This window comes from Ammodytes marinus (genome assembly GCF_949987685.1).
Source record: "Ammodytes marinus genome assembly, chromosome: 3".
Lineage (NCBI taxonomy): Eukaryota > Metazoa > Chordata > Actinopteri > Uranoscopiformes > Ammodytidae > Ammodytes > Ammodytes marinus.
Genome location: NC_137232.1, coordinates 22,014,904 through 22,036,843, shown reverse-complemented (window position 1 = coordinate 22,036,843; position 21,940 = coordinate 22,014,904). Strand labels below are relative to the sequence as shown.

The 21,940-nt window shown below is 41.9% G+C and overlaps 1 protein-coding gene across 2 annotated transcripts in view; it reads right to left on the bottom strand.

Annotated features, from left to right (window-relative positions):
• The window catches only part of sipa1l3 (signal-induced proliferation-associated 1 like 3), a 74,471-nt gene that overhangs the window by 33,909 nt on the left and 18,622 nt on the right, over positions 1–21,940 (bottom strand). For both annotated transcript variants that reach the window (XM_080024922.1, XM_080024923.1), the window contains exon 2: positions 698–790. The gene's annotated coding sequence lies outside the window, so the exon portion shown is untranslated. The remainder of the gene's footprint in view (positions 1–697; positions 791–21,940) is intronic.

Below are 21,940 nucleotides of genomic sequence, written 5' to 3'. Positions count from 1 at the left end.
ACTGCTTCCTGAAGCAAAAAAAAACAATAGTTTTATAAATCATAAAAAAGGCATCTGATAACAAAAAGCCCAAGAAAACAACCTGGAAGAGTCTGCAGAAAAATACAGGTAAACTAGTATTTAAATCAGCATTACATTGTGGGAGATCCTGTTATGCTGGAAGTTGTGTTGTGACAGAGGCCGTTAGTGCAGCTCTCATTCATGGAAAAGAGAATACAACAGTTGACCTGATTTTCATTATCAGTACAAAATGCCGATGAGGAAGTGCTTTATCTACAAAACAACAGAGCAGGTCATCAAGTCAATTAGCCTTTTATCACAAGTCTCACTTTTCTTTAACCAAACATCCTGCATGTGAAGTCAGTTACGTTCTATATGTTTAACTGAAGCAGAATAACGAAAAACACATCTATCAAGACAAAGACAGAAAAATGTTTTACTTGATTAAAGACTGAACACACAACATATTAAATTAACCACACTAAAATACTAATTTAGACGAATAACTGTCAATGGCAAATTAACACAGCAACCGATTACAGTGATTAAAGAGAAATTCTTACAATAAAAGTTTCAAGACAATTCATGAAAAGTGGATGACACAGTCCGTCCCAAAACAAACATTTGATTTTAGTTCAGATAAATGTATCAGATCATAATCACACCTGAGCAGAGTACAGGAAGTAAGATAACGCACCTTGCTCTGCCTTCAGCTGTGCCGTGTGCAGGTGGAGAGGGCGTGGTGAGGTTTCACGTCACGGTGCAGGAGGGGAAAGCTCACTATTTCACTCTGTAGGGAAAAATGGGAAAGAATTGACATCTTGTTAAATCCCACATTTACAGCACATTTGTTGTACAGTTATTAAAACAACTTTCACTTTTCACAAACAGTAAATTAGATTGTTTATGTTAATCTGAACACATTTCCCATGGTGATATTTTAACCCTTTGTCTTTTGCATAATCTGCGTGTGGTGATAGTAACTGAGCAGCTGTAATCATTTCCATGCTCTCCATGTCATTGCGCACGCACGCGCGCGCACCTATTGTTTGTTGAGGAGTCTGAACAAAGATGCCCCAGGCGGTTTTACTGCAACTCATCTGTGCTGTAAACACGTTTGCATACACAGGCTGGCTTGCACACAAACAGAGTAACAATACATCACGTCATGTAGGTCCTTGTGGCATTTTGCCTCAGCAAAAAAAAATATGTCTTAATTATTATCTCAATTACTGAACCAGAAAGAGCTGATGGATTTACACAAAAGCATGTGCTCTGATGTTGGATGGAAATACAGAGGAAGAGCGCAAACTAAGTGAAGAGTACTTTGGTTAGAGGTCAAGGGGCCTCACGTAGGGGGGAAGGCTCTTCAAATACAAGTGGGACATTTGGAGATGGGTGAAGTGGGGCCAGGGGGGGGAGGGTAGACATTGATGTCCTGAGGGGGAGGCCCATTACTGTCTGACAAATACAGTTCTAATCAATATTGATCAATCAAGGTCCACTTACCCTGCCACGGCAAGCATAATAACACTGTCTTTAGCTGAGGGGGAGGGCAGGGGTCAGTGATGGTGTGAGTGAGTGTCTACTTTCCCATAGCAAAGCATCTGCAGTTACAGTCAGCAGCGTCAGCATGGATTTAAGGCTCAGGCTTCACTCTACTGCCCTGAAAATGAAATTAAACTCTTAAGTGAAAACTTCCGAGCCATGGCAGACAGAGTTTGCTCATCTTCAGCCTCAATGTGATTGGACGGCAACTTATGTGTGAGGCGCTGTCTGCAGCCATCGTCACGATTACAGGGACGCTTTAGGGAAATCTATCAGTCTACAACGTACACACAAACATGTGAAACGCCTCAGGAAAACTAAATTGTTTACATGCACAAGACATTTAATTGAATCAAGTTGAATGTGAACTAACAGCATGTGACAGGAAAAGGTATTGAAACAATCAGAATAGAGTATATTTTGTATACAGATTTTGAATGTCCGGTTACCCCTGTCACTTGCCGGCAGCTATAAATACAAAGTTGTCAAGCTTTTCCCTCTAAGCTCCGAAGAAGGCACACTGTTGCCAAAACGTCAGCTCATGGAATAAAGCCTAAGTGGGATGACAAATGTTTTCGAAGTCAAGTTTGCAAACAAAATTGCTGCTTCTCTTGAGAGTTGGCTCGTGGAAATGCTACCGAGGGAGTGGGCTTTTACTAGAAAAATAATAGGCACGGTTGTTTTGACACACATTTTGGCATTATAAGAATTATGAGTCACAGCCACAAATGACATTGGTAAGGTGGTCAGAGGCTCTACAACGGGAGTGGAGGGACTCGTACCGACATACCTGGTAAACCCCAGTCACACAAAAAACACAGTTGAATCATCACCTCTGTGACACAGGCTCAGCTTACAAGGTTTAGTATCTGGATTTTTGCTGCCATTTCTGGAGTACTAGATGTGGCTGAACAAAAAATCTACAGCAGTTCTTTCAATAATTTTCTTCTATCAGCAAAGTGTATACTATTGTCCCAGTAATGGTCTTGTCAGACAGAGGATTCCTGGACACCGGCATGAAGACAAACGACCTCTGCAGCCTCCCACAAACACCACATCTAAGCATGAGTGAACATTTATTTGGAGCAGACATCCACACACATCCATGGTGGAAAAGACTCTGGTAAAGTTGGCTTTATATTTAGTCATGGAGTCAGTCTCTGTGGCTCACAATCCTGCCAGACAGACGTTAGTGCAACACAGCCAGAACACAGTTGGCTCACTCCCTGTGTGGATGTGCAGTGCATACAGTATATCTTCTCAGGTCAGTGGAACTACTATGAGTTCAACATAAATAATTCTATAAATAAATAAACTCCTTTTGCCAGGGGCATTTCAGAGAACACGTCTCATTACAGTAGAAGTGCAACCACCGCTGACAGGATAAAAAGAGAGTGGATAATATGTGTCTGCAGGCGTGTCTGTGGCTTCACCATCATCTGCTCTATGTTGCCATTAAAATGGGATTACTGTCTCAAGACTGAAGCATGAATATTTCAGACTGAGCAAATGCTGCGTTAGTACTCCTCCAGAATTTAGCCTTCTCAAGTTGAAGTTGATTCCTAAAAGTTTGATGTCTTTAGCTCTCAGATTAAGTATGTTGTGATATGGAGCAGTAAAATCCAAACTTTCAACCAAAGTTAAATTAAATGTCAAAGAACTTGATGTACTACTGCGATCTTGCCAGTGTATTTATAAATAATAACAGATGTCAACATCAGCAGAAATAAATCAGATTTATTAAAAGGTATTTAAATGAAGGGGGCGCCCTTAGCTCAGTTGGTAGGGCGTCTCCCCCCCCCCCCCCGGCCGGGCCCAGCAGCAGACCCGGGTTCGATTCCCGTCCGCAGTCGTCCTCTGCATGTCACTCCCCTCTCTGGCCCATTTCACCTCTGTCTCTCTGCACTATCAATAAAGCATAAAAATGCCCAAAAAATATCTTAAAAAAAAAAAAAAAAAGTATTTAAATGAGAGCATGGGAAAAGTAGTTCATTTACTGCTTAAAGGCCTACTTCACTGGTTTGAATATGAAGGTGTATTGAATTCTGAGATCCTATGTAGTATAAATGTGCGAAAAAAATTGAAATCGGTTCATCCTAGCCTGAGAAAAGGCAGAAAGAGTGTTTTTTTTAACCCTATATTTCTCTTTCTCGTGACATCACAGAAAGAGAAATATAGGGTTAAAAAAAAACTTACTTTGTAAATATTACTGTGATGTATTTTACTGTGACATCACAGTAATATTTACAAAGTACGTTTTTTTTAACCCTATATTTCTCTTTCTGTGATGTCACGAGAAAGAGAAATATAGGGTTAAAAAAAACACTCTTTCTGCCTTTTCTCAGGCTAGGATGAACCGATTTTTTTTTTTTTTTGCACATTTATACTACATAGGATCTCAGAATTCAATACACCTTCATATTCAAACCGGTGAAGTAGGCCTTTAATTGATGGAGATAAACCTAATTGGCAGCTATTTATGTAATCGATAAATTGTAAAAGCAGTTTTTCAAGCAACACGGAAAACACTTCATGGACCCAGTTTGTGAATATGAAATGTGATCTTTTTTTATTGAACAATTTAAAAAAAGATGGTTATTTGCAGCTCTATTTTGAATATCCACTCATCAATCGTTTGATCGTGAAGATTTGTACAGTTAGAGCATTTATGCAGTCTACTGTCACCATGTACAAACCTTTCAATTGAAACTCCAACTAGACTTGCACAGTCTGTTGTGTACTATGAGCACACATGCTGCAGGAGAGGGAGGAAACCCCCTGCAGAGAGGGGTGGGCAGCCCCATTCACACTCCGACACTGGGAGGTGGGGGCCGCCACACTTTCATCCCTTTCATGCACCTCGTTCTTCCCCCATAATTCTTGCCACCCCGTCTTATTTGAATAGAAATGGGGCAATGGTGAGGTTAGGAAAGAAAGAAAAAGGGCCGTTGCTTTGTTTCTTTCCTCTGTGAGTGGAGAAGGGAATGACACGTGGCTGTGAAGCTTCCTGCTGTGGAGATCTTCATTAAGAATAAATCAGGATGGAGAGGGAGTGTGGCATGAGGGAAAACCAGTGGAAAAGTACAATGTAACCAGAAAGAGTGCTCTTAGGGGCACTTTACACGGCCACGCAAAACGGTGCATACGCAGAAAAATTTCTGCGGTTGCACTATATCATTTACAGGAAAACAGCAAACGCAAACGCAAACGCAGGCATGAACCGCAGATTTTTGAGATCACCTCCGAGGGAGGATTTTTTGGAAAACTTAACGGTTTTGGTTTCCTGTAAACACCGAAACCATTTCCCCTGATAACGCTGACGTCACGGCTCCACCCTCACACATGCGCATTGCGTTTGGATATAAATAGGCATGCGCCGTCTTTGTAGGTCCACGTGCGCCAGTTGGAAAACAACAACAACAATGGCGGATCACCGAGCTGTATTCGTTGTGCTCATGGACGTTGTGCTGTTGCTGATGCATTTGTTATCGTACCACCAATCGCTCCTACAAGCAAATAGGGAAAGAGTTGTGCTCTGCCTGTTTTTCTAGCTAAATAAACGTGTGTCACTTCTATATGCCAGGGACACGGCTCTACATTAAAAAAACACTATCAGCGTGCAGCGGTTAAGTTAGGCTACTGTTCAACAAAAGGAGCATTAAGGCTACGGCTTCACAGTAAAAGCATTTCACTGGCTAAACATTCATAGCATTTCGCTGGACACACGTGAGTTGACTTTTATTTTGAAGTACGCCTAACAGGAAAATATCCGCTCACGAAGCCCCTTCACTATCAGCAAGTCTGCTGTTTTTCCGAGTTCAATGCGGTGAAATAAGAGGACAGAAAGCTTGTCTTTTACAATATTTGTAACCCCAAGCTTACACCAACCGCTTTATGAACGTTAGTGGCATTAATTTTCGGTTACAGTAAGGTTTTATGCATCAAATTGTACCGGAAGAGCTATCTACTAGGCTGTGTCACCGCTGACTATTGGCTTGGCATGGCTGCTACTTCAGCGATTTCGGCCCGTTTCCTCTGAAAACTTTGTGTACGGGTGAAGATGTCAGATAAATTGTGTCTGAACGGGTTTTTTTTTTTTAAACCAAAAACGGGAAAACTCACGTTTTCACCGTGTAAAGTGCCCCTCAGTCTTAAAGTATATCTGTATAATAAAGCTGAGTCGGCCTGCATGGTCAATCAGTATAGCTTTTCACTATAGCCCCTTTTACACAGAGATTGCGGCATATTGACGGAACAACATCACTCCAATATGCCGGCTTTGCTTGCTCCTGTGTTATTTACACAGAACCAAGCAACGCCGGCCTGCTGGCGCATCAGTAGCCCCTTTTACACAGCGTTCCGGAATGAAAGAGGTGCTTGTGACGTAAACATTTAGCGCCGCGCCGGTCAGCTGCTTTACAACAACACTGGCCGGTGAATTGAGAGCAGAAGTGCTGGAGCTTGCAGTAAGAGGGCCGTATTTTACTGTCCCCACGATGTGCCGGTTGATCTCGCGACGCGCTGAGTCCAACATCTCTGGGACTGTTAACCGAACTGACAAAAATCAATCCGCTGCTCACTGCTTCACCTCTGTGTCTGTGTCTGTGTGTGTTTGTGTGACAGGTTGGCTGTGAGCGAGTCTCTTTGTAAGGGCAGCGATCTGCCAATCAGACACACACATACACATACACACAGTGTGTGAAGACATGTTACTGTAGACAGAAATAAAGTGTGGATATACGCTCAGACTTAGGATAATAATAGCGGTGGCGATCTGGTCGCAGCCTAGCAAGAGCCTAGCTTTCCCATTGTACAACTTCCCCTGGGCAGAAATAGACTCATACACTCTGCAAAATGAAGCGTGGGGGTTTGGATTGAGCAGCGGACCTTATGACCAGCTAGATTATACGCCGTTCCTTTTATTTGGTGATTTTTACGGGACATCAGGCCGCCGTGGTTAATGTTAAACACACGTCCTTCAACTGCTAACATGGTCGCATGTTTAGAACGTAGGCTATGGAACGTCAAACGCCCCCCTGTTCCGCAACAACAAGCTGGTCGCATTTAAACAGAGAGGCGGAACTGATTGTGTCGGGAATCTTACTACCCCCCGAGGTAGTATAATCCCCGGAACAATCACTCGCACCTTTCTTCCCTCGTTCCGCAGCAGTCGCATTTATACAGCAGGGCGGAGGGCCGAAATTCCAGCATATTCCCGGCTTTCACTGGCTGTGTAAAAGGGGCTTTTGAGTGAGGATTTAGTATACTAAAAATAAGATTGTTGATATTCCAATTTCAGTATGAATTTGCAAAGTGTGCACAGTTTGGATTTTCTGATACACATTGATTGAGCAGTAAAATATTATTTTCTTGAAACAAGTCAACAAACGCCATGTTTACTGTCGCCATGTTTAAGTGTATTGTTACAACTTTTATTTATTAAGACTCATATGTTTACTTGCTAAGAAACACATGATATTGCAATCAGTGTCCATAACATAGGCGGAAACGATTAAAAAACTCAAAATCAGTCATTTGTCCATTACAAAAAATGTGGAGCCCACTGGCTGTGTGTTTTAACTCTGGGCAACATAAGAGGAAAATACAGCAATGAAGTCATATGCAATACACAGAGGTCCTTTCACCAAAACCACTTGGAAATGCTGCTGCAGCTGTTTGATCGCTATGCTGGTGCTGGTTTCCATGGGAACGGGAAGGTGCAACAGCAAAAAAAAAAAAAAAAGGGAAAGATGTATGATGTATGATGTAGGCGGCCGGCCGCAGGCAATCAGGACACACAACCTGAGAGCGGAGCGGTAAATAATAAGACACAACGCAGTGATCCACATAACACGACCATCAGCTGTTCACTTTGCAGTCCAATGCTGCGGCAGACTGCAGCAAAGCACACTGGCTCACACACACACACAGACACACGCTTCACTGAAATAACTGAACTTTGCTCTTTTATTTTTCTCTAATTTCCCGTCTCTCTTTGCAAAGCATGACCCATTCTGTCCTCGGATCTGTTCTCTCTCCCACTGTGGTTTTATTCAGTCTGTCCAATCCATGTCCCTTCGCTCCCTTTCGACACACACTACTCGCAACCACGTGCCATGCGATCATCAAAGCATGTTAGAATGGGCTGTTCAAACACACATGAAAAAGCTTTGGGCAGTTAAAAAAAAAGAAGTGTACTCAACAGCATATTCCCAGCATCTGTTACTTGTTTTTTTTTCCATAGCATAATCCAGACTGGCAAATTCCTTGCATTTTCTATAAATGGTGGTCTTATCTCACTATCGATGGTGAATTAACCAGCCATATGTCTTGCTCCAGAGCCAGCTGTATGAAGAGTATTTTCAATTACATCTGCAGAGCTTGAATTTGGTGACAGAGTAAGTATGTGGATTAGCAGAGTAGTTAAAAGGGTAAACTTCAATGTATGACTGGAAGTTTATAGTTTAAGGCCCCAAAAGGCCCTGACTAACGACTTTATAAGCGTCTGAGAAAAAAGATCTTAACTCTGTGCTGTTCACTGAGGCCTGCATGTTGAGAACACATCACATACAAAAGGGAAAATTCATCCCCACCTAGACATTCTCTCAACACACACACACACACACACACACACACACACACACACACACACACACACACACACACACACACACACACACACACACACACACACACACACACACACACACACACACACACACACACACACACACACACACACACACACACACACACACACACACACACACACACCTACCTCCTGGCTCATCAGGGCATATCACCTGTCAGGTGGCCATGTTGGAGCCACGATTAGCATCTACATTCTGTGGGCTAGCTACCTGTTGTGGCGGCTGGGGGCCAGGTCTGCGTGTTATCCGTTTTATCCTGCCTAAGAAACTGACAGGAGCATTCCTGTGCAGTGACGTCGGATCAGACACGAGACAGGTCGAGCCCTTTCTGTTCACGTGAACACATCGTATTCACCGGTTCCTTGATCCACACTCAGGCCTGAGGGCAGATTCTTGGAGAGGCTTACATGTGTGGAGACTTATTTGCAACTCAAGGCCGAGACACCTTGCTATCATATCACCTTGGTCTTGAATGAACTGCTATCTAAGGGTTAAGATTATTATCCTTCTTCACATTGTTCAAAAGCACCCAACAGCTTATATGCTTGGGTGGCTGCTCACAAAGCAAACCTATGAGATATTTTGGGGTCAAATTTACTTTTACTTTGAAATCCCTGCATGGCCTTGCTTACTCCTAGTTATATCTCGGCCCTACTCACGCCCTATGAACCCAGCCATTCAAGGTTTGCAAACAAACTCCCTAACTTCTTTTAAATCTCAATCAAATATTAAATTTTATCAGGGGGCCTTACTCATTATTCTGCCCTGTAAGGCACTTTGTAACTTTGTTTTGAAAAGTGCTACACATAAAGTTTATTAAAATGATCATTATCATGGTTATTGGTAATATTATTAGAGAGACAATGCGGAAGCTACAAGCCCCTAGCACTGCCCTTGGCCTCACGAGTGAGACTGGGTGTGTTTCTGTGCAAGACTGGGTGTTTCTGTGCGTGCGTGCAGCAGAAACGACGGGTCCTCGGGGTGGTTTACACTGTCGCAGCTGTTGCGGCTCCCACAGAGACATCTCAGGGGAGAACAGCGGGCCGCTGCTCCACACTGATTAACCCGAGGGCGCGCACATAGACCATCGGGAAAAAAGAAAAAAAAACGCTCACTCACACGCACAGTCACACACAGACATATGCAGTGGGCTCCACATCTACTGCAGCACTTCTAATGAAGATTTAGTCCAACATTAATTAAATTATTCAACAGTGCTTCTTTTCTACGGCAATTTAGGCAGTACTCTTGGGATTTCTTTTTGTGTGTGTTTTAGTCCTGTGTTGTAATTTTGAATCATTTATCATCCCAATGCATAATTTATTAGCTTTATCTTATCACTTTGTTTAGATGTCTTAATTAGGCCTACCGACCGACCATACTACTAAAATACAAGTGAATCCATTTTCAATTGTAGTGCATGATTTACTAAAATATATTTAAAGTTAGTACCTTGATGTTGTTTATATTGTGAAAAACAAATGTTAAGCAACCCAAAATGAAAGTTGTTAAAAATGAATGCAATGCAACCCATAGATGTGTGCCATCAGCCTGGTACCCACTTAGTTGTTGCTGTGTTTGTGCTTCAGTTGGGAGGAATCAGACTAGTTTAGAGTAGAAATAAAAGTCTTTATTTTACTATTGTGGTTCAAAACAATAAACAGTACACATATTAAAATCCCTGACAAAGAGACAATGAACTATGCATATTTAATCACTTATCACGTTACTATGATTGATCAATACGAACAAAATTATGTTAAAAAAAATAATAAAATAAAATAAAATGCTCTTTGTAAAGAGGCAGCTGGGCAAGCACACCTGCAAGTGTACTGCACCAGTGACACGTGCTTTTATGATTGGTCATAACGACGGATTCATGTTTGCTCACCTGTCAAGAAGCTGACGGCTCTGAAGGCAACTCAACTACAGTACATGAGCTACTCAATCTGTCTAGCACAACAAAGATAAGCCAGTGTTTCCCCTTAGTACTCAACAAGTGCCGCTCAGCAGATAACTCTGTGGGTGTGGCAGCAACAACACATTAGCTATCCCACTGCTAAGTAGATATTTGGACAGCAGAGATTTTCTGAAATAACCAGAAATATCTCAACCATTTATAAACTTAAAAGCTGTAATCAGATTGCATTTAGAGGTCAGCTACAAATAAATAAATAAATAAATAAATAAATAAATAAATAAATAAATAAATAAATAAATAACACAGCTGATTGTGATTAAGGGGTTGGTAATCAATGGTATTTTGCTATAATCTCACATAAATCACATAAACACATACACACACAAAAGCAGAGGCTCAGCTAGCAAGGATACAGTCATTTTGTATTTAAATTTTTCTGGTTTGAATTTTATTTTTAGTCTTGTTTGAGTATTTAAAATGATAATGCTGCCGGATTTAGACTAATATGTTTTATATTGTTGTATTAAATCAGCAAAATTAGTTTAAAAAGCTCAACTTATTTTGTTATTAAAAGGTGAAGTGAGAGATATATTTAAGTTATGTGTTATATCGCTCTATACTCATACAGTGATCATCACTTATAGTGTGCGCGCTTCTTAACAAAGGTCTCTCAGTCACCCGCTCTGTATGTAATCGGCAAATAAACTTTTCGGGTATCCCACAACCTGATATCCAATCAGAAGAGTATACGCTACAAACAGGCGATCTCTCTGCCGGTGCACGCACAGAGAACGACAGAGGGGTGAATGTTTTTTTATTTATTTTTTTATTTTTTTAAAGATATTTTTTGGGAATTTTTATGCTTTATTGATAGTGTAGAGACAGTTGAAATGGGGCAGAGAGGGGAGTGACATGCAGAGAACGACCGCGGGCTGGAATCGAACCGGTTACGCTGCTGGCCGAGGCCCACGGGGGGACGCCCTACCAACTGAGCTAAGGGTGCCTCAGAGGGGTGAATGTTTATGCGCCTACAATGGCGGAGCAGGTAAAAATCCATCCCAATGTCTGTTTTGATGGTTTTAATCATGTTTTATCGCACTTACGGATCTGCGATAATGCTACATGACTCACTGCTTGAAGACCGCAGTGCATTAATGTGGTGACGTAGGGACGAGGGAGGGGATTGCTCACTGCATTCACTGACAGGAAGTTAGCTAAAAGTACCATTTCGCTTACTGAACCTTTTAGAGAATTTTACACATTATGTGTTTTCAAAGTAAGATATGGAAAGGTTTGGTCTCTGTACGCATACATTTTCAGTTAATTTTTCTGATACTAATGAGGAAGCGGGGGCAGGAGTGTGTCGACATAACTGTCTGTGTGTATCGTGTGTGAGAGTGTGTGTGTGGGAGCCTAGGCTGCCGGTTTTTTTCAAGGTTCTTCCTGTAACCGAATCAGAGCAGTGACAGACTAATGAGGCTAAATGATGATGAGGTTTCAGGAAGAGAAGCCTCCAGCAAGGGACAAGAGGAGATGTGTCAAGCAGCTGGGAGGAGGGAGTCAGTCAGGGTTTTTATTCCGGAAGCTTAACTTTTACAGAAACACTACTTACAGGCTGAGAAGACCTGCTCTCATCATCTACAAAATCCACGGGGAGCCGAAGAGTAGGAAAGTCAAGTAATGATTATCATGTGATGTATTATTGATGCCAGTAGTTCAACTCCCTCCTTCCAAAGAGGGTCAGATGTCAGGGTTAACTGCTTCGACTCAGCTCCTTAACGTACACTCCTTCTCCTCACTACGCAGCAGCTCTCAACTCAAGATATAAACTGTGCTGCTGCTGCTGCCCACTGATGTAAATTAACAGACGCACGCTCTCATTCGACAGTCCTCCAATAAGACCTCAGGCCAGGCAACAGACTTTAAGAGTCCATCTCACAACTTTCAGTGACCGGATCAGAAAGGTTCAAGCACGGGGTAAGCCTCAATCCAAATATTCCTAAAGCGCATTCCTCCATGCACCACTCTAAAAAACAGATTATTTAATCAGTGCCGGCACAGAAATGAGCCAAAAAAGGTATTTAGGGCTAAGAACGAGACCTGGCAACACTCAAGGCTTACTGAAGAAAAAGAAAAACCAGGCCATGGCTGACTTCAGACGAGAAGGAAAATATCAACTGATAACTGAGCAGGATGTATTGATCTCTGAGGCTCTGCTTCCTTCCAAGCAGTGTTGGTGCCATGGTGCCTTGTAGGGATGGGCATAATTAATCGATCATTGATCGTTAAGAATATTGTCGATCACGTGAAATTGTTATCGATCATATAGCCGTTGTGTTGCGCAGTGTGAGTCCGGCAGCACAGCAATGAATTTCACTGTGACAGCACCAAAGACTGTATGGGCAGCAATTAAACCTCCTACCAGCAGGGGGAGATACTTAACTAGTAGTAGAAGACAACAGAACAGGCTCAGGCAGCAGCCTGCAAGCTGCCGTAGATGTCAAAACATAAACAGGAAGAAGTCGAGGCGAAGTTTGGCATCAGACAGCTTCAGCTTTAGAACCGAAAATAACTAAGTTCATTAAGCATTGTATAAGTACAACACTTAAACAAACCGAATGATGTACCACTTGTACATTGAAGCCTACATCCGACCCTGTTTAACGTGTCACGTTAGCGCCGCTAGCATTAGCGGCTAACTTTAGCGTCTATGCTTTCCTACTTCGCCTTCATCAGGGAACTAATTTGCACATTTTAGATGATGATTAGATGAAGTAACGTTAGGTCCTTTACCACTCAGAGAAACGTGCCGTGCCCTTATGCAGTCTTTGGCAGCATCTTAGGAGGCGCATAGTTTAAACTTTAAAGGTATCGTAGCATTGGCTCATTGTTGGCTCTTAGCCTCAGGCTATAACCAGCGCCGCATTTTATTATTATTTTATTTTAAAAAGTTGCCTTGTCTTAATAGATTGTTGTTTGCCTAGAAGATCTTGGGATAAAGATGTAATTGAGTAAAAACCTCTTGTATACAGTCTATGGTAAAAACGCTGTATTTTGGATGTTCTGTTGGCATTTTTGAATAGCCTATGTAAAAAGATAACGGTTAATCGATAATTGATCGTTAATTTTCCCGATGATCGATCAATAACATTTCTTAAAATGCCCATCCCTAGTGCCTTGTTCAATAAGACTTCTGCAGTGTGCGATCTATTGATAACTATGGGTGCTCCAGTGGCCTAAAGCAGGTGATCAATCATTTTTCATGATTTTCTCCGTCTCATTTTCTCTATCGGCAAATGATTCAATAATGACAATAATTATTATTTGGAGTCCTAGCTGACTTTAACTGCTTTGCAGTCAGACAAGAGTTTATTGGCCTTTGACAGATGTGAGATTTCAGCAACAATTGAATGAACTAGGAATACTGCTCAAATCTCTAACACTCTAAACCACACGTGTCAAACTCAAGGCCCGCAGGCCACATGGAGCCTGTGCCATATCCGCACGTCGCATACGCTCCCAACTGTTAGGAAACTTACGTGGCTTACAGCTAGGAATGTCTGCTGAACGTTCTACAGCTCAGGATTTTAAGCCATGAATTGATGAACTTGCATCTAAGAAGAGCTGTCAGTTTTCTGAGGGCTGTAAATAGGCCAATATATGTGGCTAAATAGCATGCTAATATTGATGATTGATTGTGTCAAAAAATATCCCCAAAATTTTCGCCGCACCTCCTATTCCCATGGCCAGCAGCAACCTTTACTAAGACATTTACTGGGGGGGTACAGAGATCCCTTGTGATCCGTGATAATATAGGTTACATATGTAGGCTGAATGATAAAGCATATTACTGAAAAACAAAGCTAAAGATTTGGAGTTGACATATGTACGTTATTTTGCCATTATTTTACTGGTCTGGCCCACTTAAGATCAGAGAGGCTGTATGTGGCCCTTGAACCAAAATGAGTTTGTCACCCCTGCTCTAAACCATCAAGTCTCCTCCTTATTAGCATTCAGTTAGATTTTTCAGTCAGCAACATCTTGGTCAATGAAGACCTTACTATGACATCATACGCAGTGAAAAGTGTGTGACATGAACACAACCTCATGTGGCCTTAAGGGGGGACATGTATAAAAATAAAGGAGAAGAGAGTAAACTGAGTGACGTCTCCATCGGCTGATTAATGAGAAGTGACACTGCTGTCCTCTTTTCCGCATGAAGAATCGGCATTTAGCAGACGAGCACAGGGTCAAAGGGCGTGTGTGTTTGGGTGTGTGTGTGTGTGTGTGTGTGTGTGTGTGTGTGTGTGTGTGTGTGTGTGACTGTGCGCCGTGTGTGTGGTGGCAGTGTAGTAAAACAAAGAGGGTATCTGACACAATTCCAGCAGCAAGTCTTTATTTCTCCTTTCCCCAGACTTCTCAGTTTGATTTTTGTTTTTCCTCTGAATGGTTCCATTGAAAGAGGAGGCAGTTATACGGCCTTATTGCAGGGTTCAACATAACCTTTTTTTCCTACTGGCCCGCCGGGCCAGTGGATCCGAGTTTTACTGGCCCCTTGTATATTTTCACTGGCCCTGCACACACTTTTTTTTTCTTCATAATTTAGTGTCAATAATTATAATACCTGTATTAGAAAAATAAAGAAAGATAACCAGATCTAAAGGGAATATCTATACTGTAACAGTATAGATATTCCCTTTAGATTTGGTTATTTTTCTTTTAGTTAATGATATGAAATGTTGATATTGCTCATACACATAATATAAAACCAGGCAAACATATTGATAGAAGCCTACAACTGAAAGTATGTTGAAAGAGTCGGCCAGTATTTTAAAGTCCAGTAGTTTGATGGTTGTTTTTATTCTTGAATTTGGGCAGTTTAATGAATAGTTCACCTGCAGAAGTCATGTTCAAACATAAAAAATAAATAAGAGATGAAGGTCTGATCATTCTTTGTGGTGTGGTAGGCTGTTTTTATTACTTTCTCTATATGCATTAGGGATGTGAATGTGTCGACCGAATGACCGGTTTTCCACTTTCGCTCAAGTTGACTTTAAAAATAGAATAGAAATCCGAAAATCAGTGGGTTATGCCGTTTTTTTAATGGGAGATTTCACCGTGTATGTGAGTTCACGTCTGGTCGTGAGCGCGCTGCAGGAGTGTCACTTCTCCATGAAGTGTCAGCTTCACATATAAGAGTCCGGTGTGGGACCATTTTTTCAAACTATTGATAAAAAACAATGCAGTGCAAAATATGCAGCATAAGTTAAACGCTCGTCTAAGACTATGACGTTAAATCACCTTAGAAACACACAATGCCTTCGTCCGATCACAGCAGCGTTTCACCGTGTGATCTCGCCAGCGAGTGAGCCGCCACGCAGATGAACTGTGGTTTGTGGCTAAAATAATAACCGGGGATATTCTCCCCGTTAGCGATTTCAATGGGAAAGACTTCCGCGATCTGATTGAATGTCTCGAGCCTGAAAACACAGTGCCAAACTGCGCGACTATAGGAACTGTACAGTGAGCGGAGTCCCTCCGTTCGTTTCTGTCTACAACCGACACAATCACCGGAGACGCATTCACAGCGTTTAAATAACGCCTCTCATTTGTATTACCATTGGGGCTTGGATGCAAATATTGTAACATTACGGCGGCAGATAAAGGAAAAGCGCAGTTATCATTTTCTGCGCCTCAACCTCTGCTGTGGGAAGAAAGAAAGGGGGCAAAGTAAGTCGACTAATTTGTCGACTCGCAGGCGGACGGTAGGCAGCTCTGCCAACGGTGCCTGTCAAAACGCCCACGCATCGGTTGTCCACTGGCCTTTCATTAAAAAATATATTTTATATTAGGTTTATTATATTGAGTCTTAAATAAACACTGCTTTCATTACGACTCTCAACGCGCATTTCAATGAACCATGATGTAGTCTACAAAAAGATACTGAACTGTGATTGGCCAGTCACTGGCCCGGGCGGGACAGTGACTGGCCAATCAACTTGCCCTGCATATGATTTTACTGGCCCCGGGCCATCGGGCTATACGTTATGTCGAACCCTGCTTATTGTATGAAGACTTTGTGAGCTCCCAAAGGAATAAATTATCTCTCAGTGTTTTCCCTCAGTCACTGTCTCTCCGGAGTGAGTGAGTCACACAGACTCGAGGTCAGATCTGTACTATAACTTGGCTTTAAGAAAAGTCACTACATCTGAAAGATAGAATGATTTGTGATAGACTTAGATTACTTTTTGGCCTGATTTCAGACTTTGGAAACAACGACTGCAGCTGCCTCCCTCCACCCAGCATGCATATAGCTGTATGGCCCAGATAAGCTCAGCTGGTGGAGAGAGAGAGTGTGTTAGCAGTGCTGAGAGATAGCGGTCAGAGATAAGAGATAATAGCGCCGCCGGTTCCTCTGATGAAACGGTGGAATCCTTTGGGGGTTTTCAACTCAAACATTATGTTCTGTAACTAGGATTTTGCAGCACAGCCGGTGCTTAGGCCGAGACAAAGTGTGGGAAAGGCTCCTTGGCATATTGTGGGAGTAATACTGTAAGGTCAAATCAGATTCAGAACAAGTTAAAGGGTTTAATTGCATGGCCAATGAAGAGATTATTCAGTGCAAATTCTCCTCCATGAAATGAGGTGCAGTCAGAAAGGTTTAGAGTCACTGTTATTTAGCCTCTTGTTAGCTCTACCTGACGCTGATGGTTTGCGCTCTCTTAAAGAAGGGAGTCAAACATACTGGTCTGGATGACACGGTTACAGGATTGAAATTCATCCCACACACTCACAGGTGCAAGATGCACACAGCCAAAGTTCACCTGGATTCCAATTTCCACCAATGAAATACAGTAAGACTTGACCAGAAATAATGGAGGCAGTGCAGCCACTATCACATTGATGTCTATCGCAGGAAAACACAGCTCCACCAGCACAGCAAAATAAATGTGTCCCAGTGCCTCTAAAGCCTACCACTTTCCTGCAGGACGGCAACAACCCAAACATAGTTATATTCCTCTACATTTTCTCTCCTAATCTTTCCCATCATGACACAAGAGGATGCTGGATTGCCAAATATCCTTTGAGAAACTCTTGAGAAAGACCTGGAGTGAATGTGGTAAACAGAGGCTTGTTGGTTTGTGGCTTTCAATGATTTCTATATAGAACTTGCACCATCATAACACAAAATACAAACCATTGTGTAAATGATATCAAACAAATATAAACTATGAAAAAGCTAAACCATAAGAAAGGAGAAACTTGCGTTAAAGGAAGATAACAATTGATTTTAACAACATAACTATTGTATCGTGGAAATAATGACCATAAAGAATAGCTGACCTATGGAAGGTTGTACACTACGGTATACCCGAGGTCACAGTCAGTCCTTATTGTATTGTGGAGAAAAAATTACTTTCACAGGAGAAGTTAAGACTGAACAATTGTCAATATAAGTATTAAAATAAACTTGTCCGTCTCTTGTCCCTCTCCACCTCTCTATTTGATGGAACCCGTCCAATCCACCGTGTCCCGCAGTGATCCTGACCCCTTCAATCCACCAATACCCAACGGGACTCAACACAGAGGCAGCCGAGCAGCAGAAGCTGGCTGAAAGCTGCTAGAGGAAATTAAAAACCCAGTTATTACTCCCTTGTTCCTCCCTCTCCTCTTGAGTGAGGTCAAATACGAGTACCTCCTGATAAAAAAGTATGCGTACTAAGCTCCAAACCTTCTTATTATATTTATTGCTGCAATGCCTGAGTCTAAAAGCAAGAAAGAGCTTTGTACACTTAAGAGTCTGGCTGATAAGGAATCCACCGACCACAACTGTTAAACTCTGATAAAATGAAACCCAATTTTTTTTTTATCAATTAATCTCAGAAGAGTCATGATTACACAAAACTCATAATAGCCTGAGTCACTTCTCTGTGATTCTGTGTTCAGGTTTTGGTGAGAAATGTCTGGGATCAGCTTGCTTTTAGCCAAAATAAAAAAACAAGTTTTAGACAGAGAATGACGAATGTGGGAGAGCGGCAGACATGAACATGGAAAAAAACAAGGAGGAATGCATGATCCCAAAAACATGATCCTCTATGTTTTTAACAGCCACTCAGAGTTTTAAGGGCTGACTGAAATTTCTCACTGTCTGAAATGTGGCGAGCCGAGCGCCTTACAACTCCTCAGTCTCTGTAACATGACCGTTCTAGAAATGATGCTACACACAAATTATTATTTTTTTAAATATTTTCATTTACTTACTTTTCCCTATTCACAACATGTCATTCTTTGGACAGGCTGAAATGATTAATGTGGACAATACTAGCACAATAAATGGATAGTATTGTCATTTAATTCATTCAGACAGTCAAATATTGTGTTCATGTAAGGCAATTTCTTATTGGAAGCAGGGTTTTGTTTCCCCCAACCAATCAGTAGCGAGAGATGTATTCATCCCGACAACATCCTTTTCATTCGACATGGAAGTTACAGCAGCAGTTGCTTGGTGTAATTAACATGTGTCTTATTTTATGTATGTGAACTTGTAACACCTTGGGTTGATCTTCTCCACCTTTGATGATATTGTTCTGTACAAAAATGTCAATGGAAACAAGATCAAGCTTATCTGAATGGCCAAACAAATCAGAGATGTGGTGGGTGGCAATTCAGATGGCTGGCACCAGGTTACGACAAAACGGCGACAGGTAATAAAAAGAATACCACAAACGCTAAATGCCATTCATTTACTTCCCCTTGTAAGTTTGCGTCATCTTAAATGTAAGCAGAAAATCAAACAGCTGTTGCTGGTTTATCTTTCTTTTAAGACTGATAGCTATTATGTCAAGCATCACTATGGCTATGCTTCTCACTATCTTAGTAGTAGACACATTTAATTTCATATTTGATCCATTTGGAAACTCTCTTGGCGCACAACTTTAAGGCTGAGGCAGTTATGGAGATACCACATTGAGACCACATTGATCCCTTTTCTATTTTACTTTTTATTGAGGCCATACTGAATCCTACATACAGTATGTCACTATATTACAGTACAAATTAAAATAATAGACATACATGTGCTGTTTATTATCTCAGTGACATGGCATTGAAAAAGTAACTGTCAAGTTATTTTCAAAGGCGGCCTCACTGCGATTTCATCATACAAAGAAAAAATTATAATTCAACTATGTTTGTGTGTGCATCCGTTTGTCTCCAAGAATTTCTCTTTTGTTGAACAGTCTCACATTCAAACAGCCCAAACCTACATCCCCCAAACAAAGCCGCCGGTTGCTGGAGGCTCCTGGCAAAACAGGAAATACAACTTTGTCGCGACAGCATTCACCGCACAGTGAGGATGACATTGAGCAAACTAGCCAATCGAGTTACACTACGCTGTGAGTCACTTGCCCTCTTCCATTAACAAGGACTAACAGTTTGTTGCTTTGGTAGTCATACCGACAGCCTCTTCACGTACACTCACACAAAGAGAAACTGTAAGAGGGCTTTGCTTTTATATATATCAGTTTATTTTTCTCAGGGTAGGGCACTGATAAATCTTTTACATGTTTCAAATGGAATTTGGTTATAAAAAATAAAAAAAACAGAACTCAGTATTAGTAAAGGTGCAGTCACACTAAGCCAAGTATGTTTGCCCCTCTAAAATCTAGTCTGTTTGACCAGCACGAGTGCTCCGTACCGTACTCAAGCACGGTACACATTCTCGGCTCTGGCACAGTTTTTTTTTAATTAAGGGTTTGGGTTGGTCTGATGTGGAAGTGGAAAGTTTGCTGCAAAATTGGTCGGATTCTTATATTTAAATAATCGGATAGCTCAGGCTCCCAATCCCTAAATCTGAGCCCATAAGGTGAGAGACGTATGGCAAGAAGCAAGCGTGCCTTGGTCCAGATCTTTAAGAGCAGTACAGGCTAGCGTTGGAGTGGGGAGGGGGGGACAATCACGCATGGCACAGAGCAACTGCTCCTAGTATGAATAGAGCTGTTAAGCGGAAGTGGCGGAATTACGGGGCATGGGACCTCTCGGCTGAAAAAAAATTAATGGGAGTCTATGGAACGTAATCTACTATTTTCTGGTCCCAGTCATTAAATGCCTTGGATTACATATATGTTTTGTATGGGTTTAAATGATAATTTTTCATGTGAAGAGTTTGACGGTATGTTGTATGATTATTCGTCTAACGGCTTTTGAAAAAATGTTACGAGAACAACTACAAGTCTTGTCGCCTCTGTGACGTCACCTCAACACATTCCCTCCACTTCTCGACTGACAGTGCTAATGCTAATGGCTGGCGTGGACAACGCCAACAATCTCCCCACTCGAGAAATTGAAACTCTCCACATGTCCACTTGTGTAGTGGTTTTTGCCACGCTGAAGACTTTTGTCTTGGCATTGAAAGAAGGCGGTAAAGTGCATTAAAGACACAGCCATGTTTCTGAGCTAAGCGGGTACGAGTGGTGGTGACGTATATCATAAGTGTCAAGAGCAGCGAAGAGCTGTAGTCCACAAAAGCGCTCTGCACAAAACCTGACCGTATCCAGCTTCTACATGCTAAATTGTTCCATTCTTTGCACGAAAAAATACCATCTAAATCCATACAAAACATATGTGTAATCGAAGGCATTTCATGACTGGGACCAGAAAATAATACATTTATTTCCATTGACTACCGTTGTAATTTTTCGAGCCGAGAGGTCCCATGTCCCGGAAGTAAGCCACTTCCGCTTAACAGCTCTATACGCCATAAGAAAACTCTGAACCTTGCTCCTGAAGTACAACTTCCTGTTTGCTCCCACACTGTGTTGGATGGGGTGGAAAATGTAAAGCGACCTTCAAAGCCTCTGTTGAAGGTCTGGTTAACGAGATGAGTAGGCCTCTTAAAATGCCACATGTGTTGCTGAATCACACACTGTTACCCTCAGTACCACACATTTCTGCTCATTAGGATCTCCATTTCCTCCAGGTTTTTTTTGGCATCCACCTCGTCTTTTGCTGTCATTTCTCACATTTCTTCTGTGTTACCTTCCCACCTGTGTATGACTCTTTCCCTGCCAGATGGACAGAACAGAGGGAGTAAAAGAGAAAAGGAGTGGGTGATAATCAGCAGAGCGTCCAGTTGTTGCTGGGTGGCCTATGTCCAAGCTGTTTGCTGACGGCGTGTCACAACAGCGGTGTACAATGCAAACGTTAAGCTAAAGCCCAAAAGCTAGGCACAAACGCTGTACATTTGAGCATCTAATGGTGCTTTTGCTGCAGCCACCCACTAACCACTTAGTGCTGTGGTTTTGCTCTGATGCTTTTTATAAACACAGACCTGGAAAACATGGGGAACAGGTGTCACACACACTCAGTGGCAGCTGTAGGAAGTTTAACACTAAAGTTGAGGTTGCTGAGAGAAACCCTGTACCTCTGTGTAAGACGTTTGCCAGACCATTTCAGTTTGTTCTCCTGCCAGTGGTAAGGCACTCGCAGAGACAAATATTGACTGAGGGCTGCCTCTATGCTCCACCACATCACCTTGGACTTAAGTTCCAAACGCTGCAGTAAAACCACAGCAGTCTATTACTCAGGCTTGTAGTGAATACATTTTTTTTTAACTGTTTCTTTTTCTTCGTTTACAGTGAAATTTTCAGTTCTACATTTCTTGAAAGGGCCCATTGTCATCCCATATAGGGAAGGATAAAGCAGAAATTCAAACAGTGACTAGTTGGAACACGCTCGTCATTTTTAATGAACCGCAACCAGCTTGTGTTTAATTGACTCATACAGGATTAGAATCCGGGACCTTTGACTTGGCAGGTGTGCC